The sequence below is a fragment of the Littorina saxatilis genome, linkage group LG7 (genome assembly GCF_037325665.1).
Source record: "Littorina saxatilis isolate snail1 linkage group LG7, US_GU_Lsax_2.0, whole genome shotgun sequence".
In the NCBI taxonomy this organism is placed as follows: Eukaryota; Metazoa; Mollusca; class Gastropoda; order Littorinimorpha; family Littorinidae; genus Littorina; species Littorina saxatilis.
The window spans coordinates 9,439,912-9,447,179 of record NC_090251.1 but is presented as its reverse complement, the minus strand read 5'-3'; positions in this window follow the sequence as shown (position 1 = coordinate 9,447,179).

Sequence of the window (7,268 nt, the reverse complement as noted above, 5' to 3'; positions counted from 1 at the left end):
TATATATATATATATATATATATATATATATATAAATATATATATATATATATATATAGAGAGAGAGAGAGAGAGAGAGAGAGAGAGAGAGAGAGAGAGAGAGAGAGAGAGACTTATGGATGGTATATTAATGATCAGGGTTCCCCGTGCGAGATCCCAGATACTGGTGATATGCACCGTGGCGAGATGGTACCGATGTACAGAGGAACCTGGATGGAGAACCCTCCAACCAGATGAACCCAGACCTCTACGAAACCGGTAACCTGTATCCCTGTACCCATAGTCCCCTTCCTTTCCATCACCCCATACTTGATAAGAATCGCTGGCGAGCAAACTGGACTCAAGGCCGCAGCGCAAGGAAGAAACCCTGAGATATTATTATTGCCATAAATGTATGAATGAGTATTCCTGTGATGGACGTCTGAATTAATGATATAAACAATGCAGAACTAGAAAACAGGTGTTATTTGTTTTATTCGTGTGAACGCCACCTTCTGGAGTCTTTTGTATTGCATACCCCTTTTCTAGTCCTGACAGCTGGCTGGTTTGTTTATCTGAGGTGACCTTCCCCAGGGCTAGAGCTTATAATGCGGCTCTTGATCGCATGGTGCTCCCGTAATTGGACACCTGGGGTATTTCTTGAGAGTACCAGTGCCACCTGTTACCTTGCCCCATCCTGCTGGAAGCACCGCCATTTGGTCCGCGACTGCTTATTCGTCCTGGCAAGTCTGGCTTATCTCGCAGCTAACCTCCATATCTGAAGGCCACCCCACTATCCGCCACCCCTTGGACGCGCCTGGTTGGCGGTGGTCGCCCCTACTTTTCCAGGCAACCATTAGTGATTAACTAAATGGCATACGGTATGAAAAACACATCCACAATACTGCACTACACAATCACAAATTATCGTGTGGACGTTTCAGAAGTGGCCCTTACTAATGTACTACTCAAATATTATCTCACCAAGACATTAAGTAATTAGAAATAAACCCCCCGCGGGTTAGGGGGAGTCCCATATTGGTTGGGACAAGAAAGAATTTACCCGATGCTCCCCAGCATGTCGTAAGAGGCGACTAACGGATTCTGTTTCTCCTTTTACCCTTGTTAAGTGTTTCTTGTATAGAATATAGTCAATGTTTGTAAAGATTTTAGTCAAGCAGTATGTAAGAAATATTAAGTCCTTTGTACTGGAAACTTGCATTCTCCCAGTAATTTTTGATTAGTGCTTTTGTGAACAAGAAACAATTGACAAGTGGCTCTATCCCATCTCCCCCCTTCCCCCGTCGCGCTATAACCTTCGTGGTTGAAAACGACGTAAAACACCAAAAAAAGAAAGAAAGAAAGAATTAGAAATAAATGTAGTAATCAATAGAATTGTTTCATTTGATTCAGCATAATCCATTTGTAGAAAATCAGCAAGTTTGTTTTAAAGCCTTTTCTCATTTATTGTTTCTCTGAGAAAATTAGGTGGAACATTCCAGACATTGCTACCATACACATTGAGGTTTGATTTCTGAAGATCTAATCGTGGGAGAGGGAAGATACATTTATTTGGGTGTCATAGATTATTGATTACAAATTAATTTAGAAAGACGGGTTGAAGGTGCTCTTTTGTTCATAAGTATGTGCATTATAAGTGATTGCAAAGCAATGTCCATTTTAGAGGCACTATGTTAAAATGTTTGTGATCATTTCTTTGGAGTGTTGCATGTTTAAGCAGCACTAATCTACTTTGAGTGATCGTCAAAACAAACTAAGCAATGGCTTCATTAAATTAGCACTGGCAGTGTCCCATAGTGTGGACGAATAATCAATAATTGTTTGAATGTACGCGTGGAAAAAAATTGCCACTTTTAAAGAGAGAGAGAGAGAGAGCGAGAGAGAGAGAGAGAGAGAGAGAGAGAGAGAGAGAGAGAGAGAGAGAGAGAGAGTATTTCTGTGTGTCTATCTATCTGTGTTACTGGCCCAATGCAGAGGGGCATTTCAAGAAAGCGAAGTTGACCAAAAAGTACTGTTATATGTTTCAGGCAAAAGCGATCTTGGCGCCTATATTTGCTGCCAACAAAGCCAACCTTTCCGCTTCTCTGCTGCAGAAGGTAAGATACATGTGTGACAGGTTGATGGAGTTGTCCCCCTTTCACACCAGCTGTTCTGTACAGAGTTGACTGCCGCCTTGAGCGTGAGCTATTTATAGCTCCTACGTTTCATGTGCGTCGGTTAGGCCGGAGAGAGAGAGAGAGAGTACAGGCGCACATGCATGTGTGCGTGCGTGAGTGTGTGTGTGTATGCATGTGAAATGTGTGTGTGTTTGTATATTGTGTGTGTGTGTGTGTGTGTGTGTGTGTAATTACTGAAACAAGTAAAGCACACACTTCCACTGACCACAGCTCCGAACGTCTGTATGTATGTTTGTCTGACATTCTTGTGTGTGTGTGCCAGATGCAGTTTGTTGTGACACGGCTGACGGCAGAAGAAGTGGGATACCATGTGTACGGGCTCTTCGTTGTCTCCAGGCCTACCATTCTCATGGTGAGTCAGTGAGCGATGTAAACATTGAGCACATGATTAAATGTATGTGAGTCAGTGAGTGTGCTAATGTAAAATCTAGTTAGTGGATAAAAGTCTGAGTGAGTTAGTGAGTGAATAAACGAGTGCAATATTGAGAAAGTGGTTAAATATCTGCTTCAAGTCGTTGGCATGGCTTGTACCTTTTAACTGCGGTTACTAATTTAGGTAAGAGTGTAAGTGTGTGTGTACGCGTGTGTGTGTGTGTGTGCGTTGGGGGGGGGGGTGAAGACAGAACTGAAACCGTGATGGAGAGAGAAAAGAAGAGAGTGAATTAAGACGGAGGGAAGACGAGAACCCCCCCCCCCCCCCAATAAAAAAAACACACACCATGTATGCAAAGTGTTAGTCAGTGCGATGGATTTGAACACGACACTGCCCTGCAATGCTCGTTGTTCTTGGCTGTGAAATGAAATCTTTCGAGTCTTGTCTATTGCGGGGCAGGATCTAGTGTATGAGTGAAACGGGCTTCCGGAACCTTGGACCCCCCCCCCCCCCCCTGTATCCAATCCTGTATTGCACCTTTGCTCTTGTTGTTTTCAGCTGGGCGGCACAGTGCTGACCTACACCGTGGTGGTCGTGCAGTTCCAGATGGGCAGCTGTACCTGTTCCCCCTGCCCCGCCAATGTCTCCCTCGTCTGAGCCAGGGTGGCGTATATTGATTGTTTTTTCTCATTCGGCAAAGTTCTTCTTAGCGTGAAGACCTGATCGAAACCTGGGTTCAAAGAAGACATGTGGAACCATTTTTTTTATGCCATAGACCAGAGATGTGGCAATGTTTCGATGCCATAGACCAGAGATGTGGCAATGTTTCGATGTCATAGACCAGAGATGTGGCAATGTTTTGATGTCATAGACCAGAGATGTGACAATGTTTTGATGCCATAGACCAGAGATGTGGCAATGTTTCGATGTCATAGACCAGAGATGTGGCAATGTGTTGATGTCATAGACCAGAGATGTGGCAATGTTTTGATGCCATAGACCAGAGATGTGGCAATGTGTTGATGTCATAGACCAGAGATGTGGCAATGTGTTGATGTCATAGACCAGAGATGTGGCAATGTTTTGATGCCATAGACCAGAGATGTGGCAATGTTTTGATGTCATAGACCAGAGATGTGGCAATGTTTCGATGTCATAGACCAGAGATGAGACAATGTTTTGATGCCATAGACCAGAGATGTGACGATGTTTTGATGTCATATAGACCAGAGATGTGACAATGTTTTGATGTCATATAGACCAGAAATGTGACAATGTTTTGATGTCATATAGACCAGAGATGTGACAATGTTTTGATGTCATAGACCAGAGATGTGACAATGTTTCGATGCCATAGACCAGAGATGTGACAATGTGTTGATGCCATAGACCAGAGATGTGACAATGTGTTGATGCCATAGACCAGAGATGTGACAATGTATTGATGTCATAGACCAGAGATGAGACAACGTTTTGGTGCCATAGACCAGAGATGTGACAATGTTTTGATGTTATAGACCAGAGATGAGACAACGTTTTGGTGCCATAGACCAGAGATGTGACAATGTTTTGATGCCAGAGACCAGAGATGTGACAATGTTGTGATGCCATAGACCAGAGATGTGACAATGTTTCAATGTCATAGTCCAGAGATGTGACAATGTTTTGATGCCATAGACCAGAGATGTGACAATGTGTTGATGCCATAGACCAGAGATGTGACAATGTGTTGATGCCATAGAGCAGAGATGTGACAATGTTTTGATGTCATAGACCAGAGATGTGACAATGTTTTTATTCCATAGACCAGAGATGTGACAATGTTTTAATGTCATAGACCAGAGATGTGACAATGTGTTGATTCCATAGACCAGAGATGTGACAATATGTGGATGCCATAGGCCAGATATGTGACAATGTGTTGATGCCATAGACCAGAGATGTGACAATGTTTTGATGTCATAGACCAGAGATGTGACAATGTTTTTATTCCATAGACCAGAGATGTGGCAATGTGTTGATGCCATAGACCAGAGATGTGACAATGTGTTGATGCCATAGACCAGAGATGAGACAATGTGTTGATGACATAGACCAGGGATGTGACAATGTTGTGATGCCATAGACCAGATATGTGACAATGTTGTGATGCCATAGAGCAGAGATGTGATAATGTTGTGATACAATAGACCAGAGATGTGACAATGTTGTGATACAATGTTTTGATGCCATAGACCAGAGATGTGACAATGGTGTGATGCCATAGACCAGAGATGTGACAATGTTTTAATGTCATAGACCAGAGATGTGACAATGTTTTGATTCCATAGACCAGAGATGTGACAATGTTTCAAAGCCACAGACCAGAGATGTGACAATGTTTCAATGTCATAGACCAGAGATGTGACAATGTGTTGATGTCATTGACCAGAGATGTGACAATGTTTTGATGCCATAGTCTATAGAGCAGAGATGTGACAATGTTTTGATGTCATAGACCAGATATGTCACAATGTTTTTATTCCATAGACCAGAGATGTGACAATGTGTTGATGCCATAGACCAGAGATGTGACAATGTGTCGATGTCATAGACCAGAGATGTGACAATGTTTTGATGTCATAGACCAGAGATGAGACAATGTTTTGATACCATAGACCAGGGATGTGACAATGTTTTGATGCCATAGACCAGAGATGTGACAATGTTTCCATGTCATAGACCAGAGATGTGACAATGTTTCAATGCCATAGACCAGAGATGTGACAATGTTTTGATGCCATAGACCAGAGATGTGACAATGTTTCGATGCCATAGACCAGAGATATGTGACAATGTTTCAATGTCATAGACCAGAGATGTGACAATGTTTCAATGTCATAGACCAGAGATGTGACAATGTTTTGATGCCATAGACCAGAGATGTGACAATGTGTTGATGCCATAGACCAGAGATGTGACAATGTGTTGATGCCATTGAGCAGAGATGTGACAATGTTTTGATGTCATAGACCAGAGATGTGACAATGTTTTTATTCCATAGACCAGAGATTTGACAATGTTTTAATGTCATAGACCAGAGATGTGACAATGTGCTGATGCCATAGACCAGAGATGTGACAATGTGCTGATGCCATAGGCCAGATATGTGACAATGTGTTAAGGCCATAGACCAGAGATGTGACAATGTTTTGATGTCTAGACTAGATTATGTGACATACAGTTGATGCCATAGACTAAATTATTATAGATCAAACACACCACAACATGTCGTTGCCATAGAACAAATATATCATCTGTAAAACACAGTGTTATGTTTGTAATCCATTGCAATTTTTAGCAACGATAACATTGGTTTCGATATAAATATTTTCTTCGTTCATGAACTGAAGAATATATGTGAATTGTTAATGTTAGTACCAGTTTTACCGAAACAATACTTTACTGCCTCGCTTGTTCCTTTAAAGCATCCTGTTGTGATAATATCAAAATGTCTTTCGCATCAGCTAAGCCATATGAATAAGATGGTGTGAACAAAACATATATTTGTGTGTGTGTGTGTGTGTGTGTGTGTGTGTGTGTGTGTGTGTGTGTGTGTGTGTGTGTGTGTGTGTGTGTGTGTGTGTTGTTGTTCTTTCTTGTGTCCATTCGCTTTTTTTTCTTCGAGAAACACTGCTGACCAGCACTGCAAACTAAATCAACCGCTTTAATTTAATCCACTCTTTGTTTTCAAATACGACAAATTCAACATGCACGATTTGATCAAGGGAAGTAATACGTTCACTATATGACGCTCTAACTACCAGGAGTTGTCTTCCTTAGAAAACAACTGCGTCCAATCAAGCATGCACAAACGTGTAATTCAGGGGAGAGAATACAATCGCAGAAAGAGCTCTAAAGTAAAAAGTTGTATACCCTAACTTAAAACAAATTTTGATCACAATATGTAAATATTTGTTAACTGCGTGGAAGACAATGGCATATTTTTCAGTGACAGGTGGGTAATTTATCGGTGTCCTTGTCTGTCAGTTTGTCATGTCTTATCTCCCACTGTCTCTGACTTAGTATGTCTCTCTCTCTCTCTCTCTCTCTCTCTCTCTCTCTCTCTCTCTCTCTCTCTCTCTCTCTCTCTCTCTCTCTCTCTCTCTCTCTCTCTCTCTCTCTCTCTCTCTCTCGATCTCTCTCGCTCTCTCTTTCTCTCGATCTCTCGGTGCTTTTTCTCGATCTCTCTTTTTCTATCTCTCTCTCTCTCTCTCTCTCTCTCTCTCTCTCTCTCTCTCTCTCTCTCTCTCTCTCCCTCTGTTTCTCTCTCTCTCGCTCTCTCTCTCTCTCTCTCTCTCTCTCTCTCTCTCTCTCTCTCTCTCTCTCTCTCTCTCTCTCTCTCTCTCTCTCTCTCTCTCTCTCTCTCTCTCTCTCTCTCCACAGGTCAGTGTAGGGTAAAGCGACGAACTTGTTTACGTGTGTCCCTCATCCAGTATGCTGAAACGTGAGTATTTGTAAAGACATTTTGTTTACACCAGTACTACTGGTTAAAACGAAAGCTCACGTTCCAGTAGTAACAGTATAACATGGGTATTGTTTTGCAAAGAAGGTCTTGAGTTTAAAATTCGCATCGGTGGCGTAATCACGTATACGCTTTCCTTGTCCGTTATTCGGGCACTGTATCCCCCACACTTAGAGGAATCACGTATCGTGGAATAGGTGGGTGCAAGGTCTCA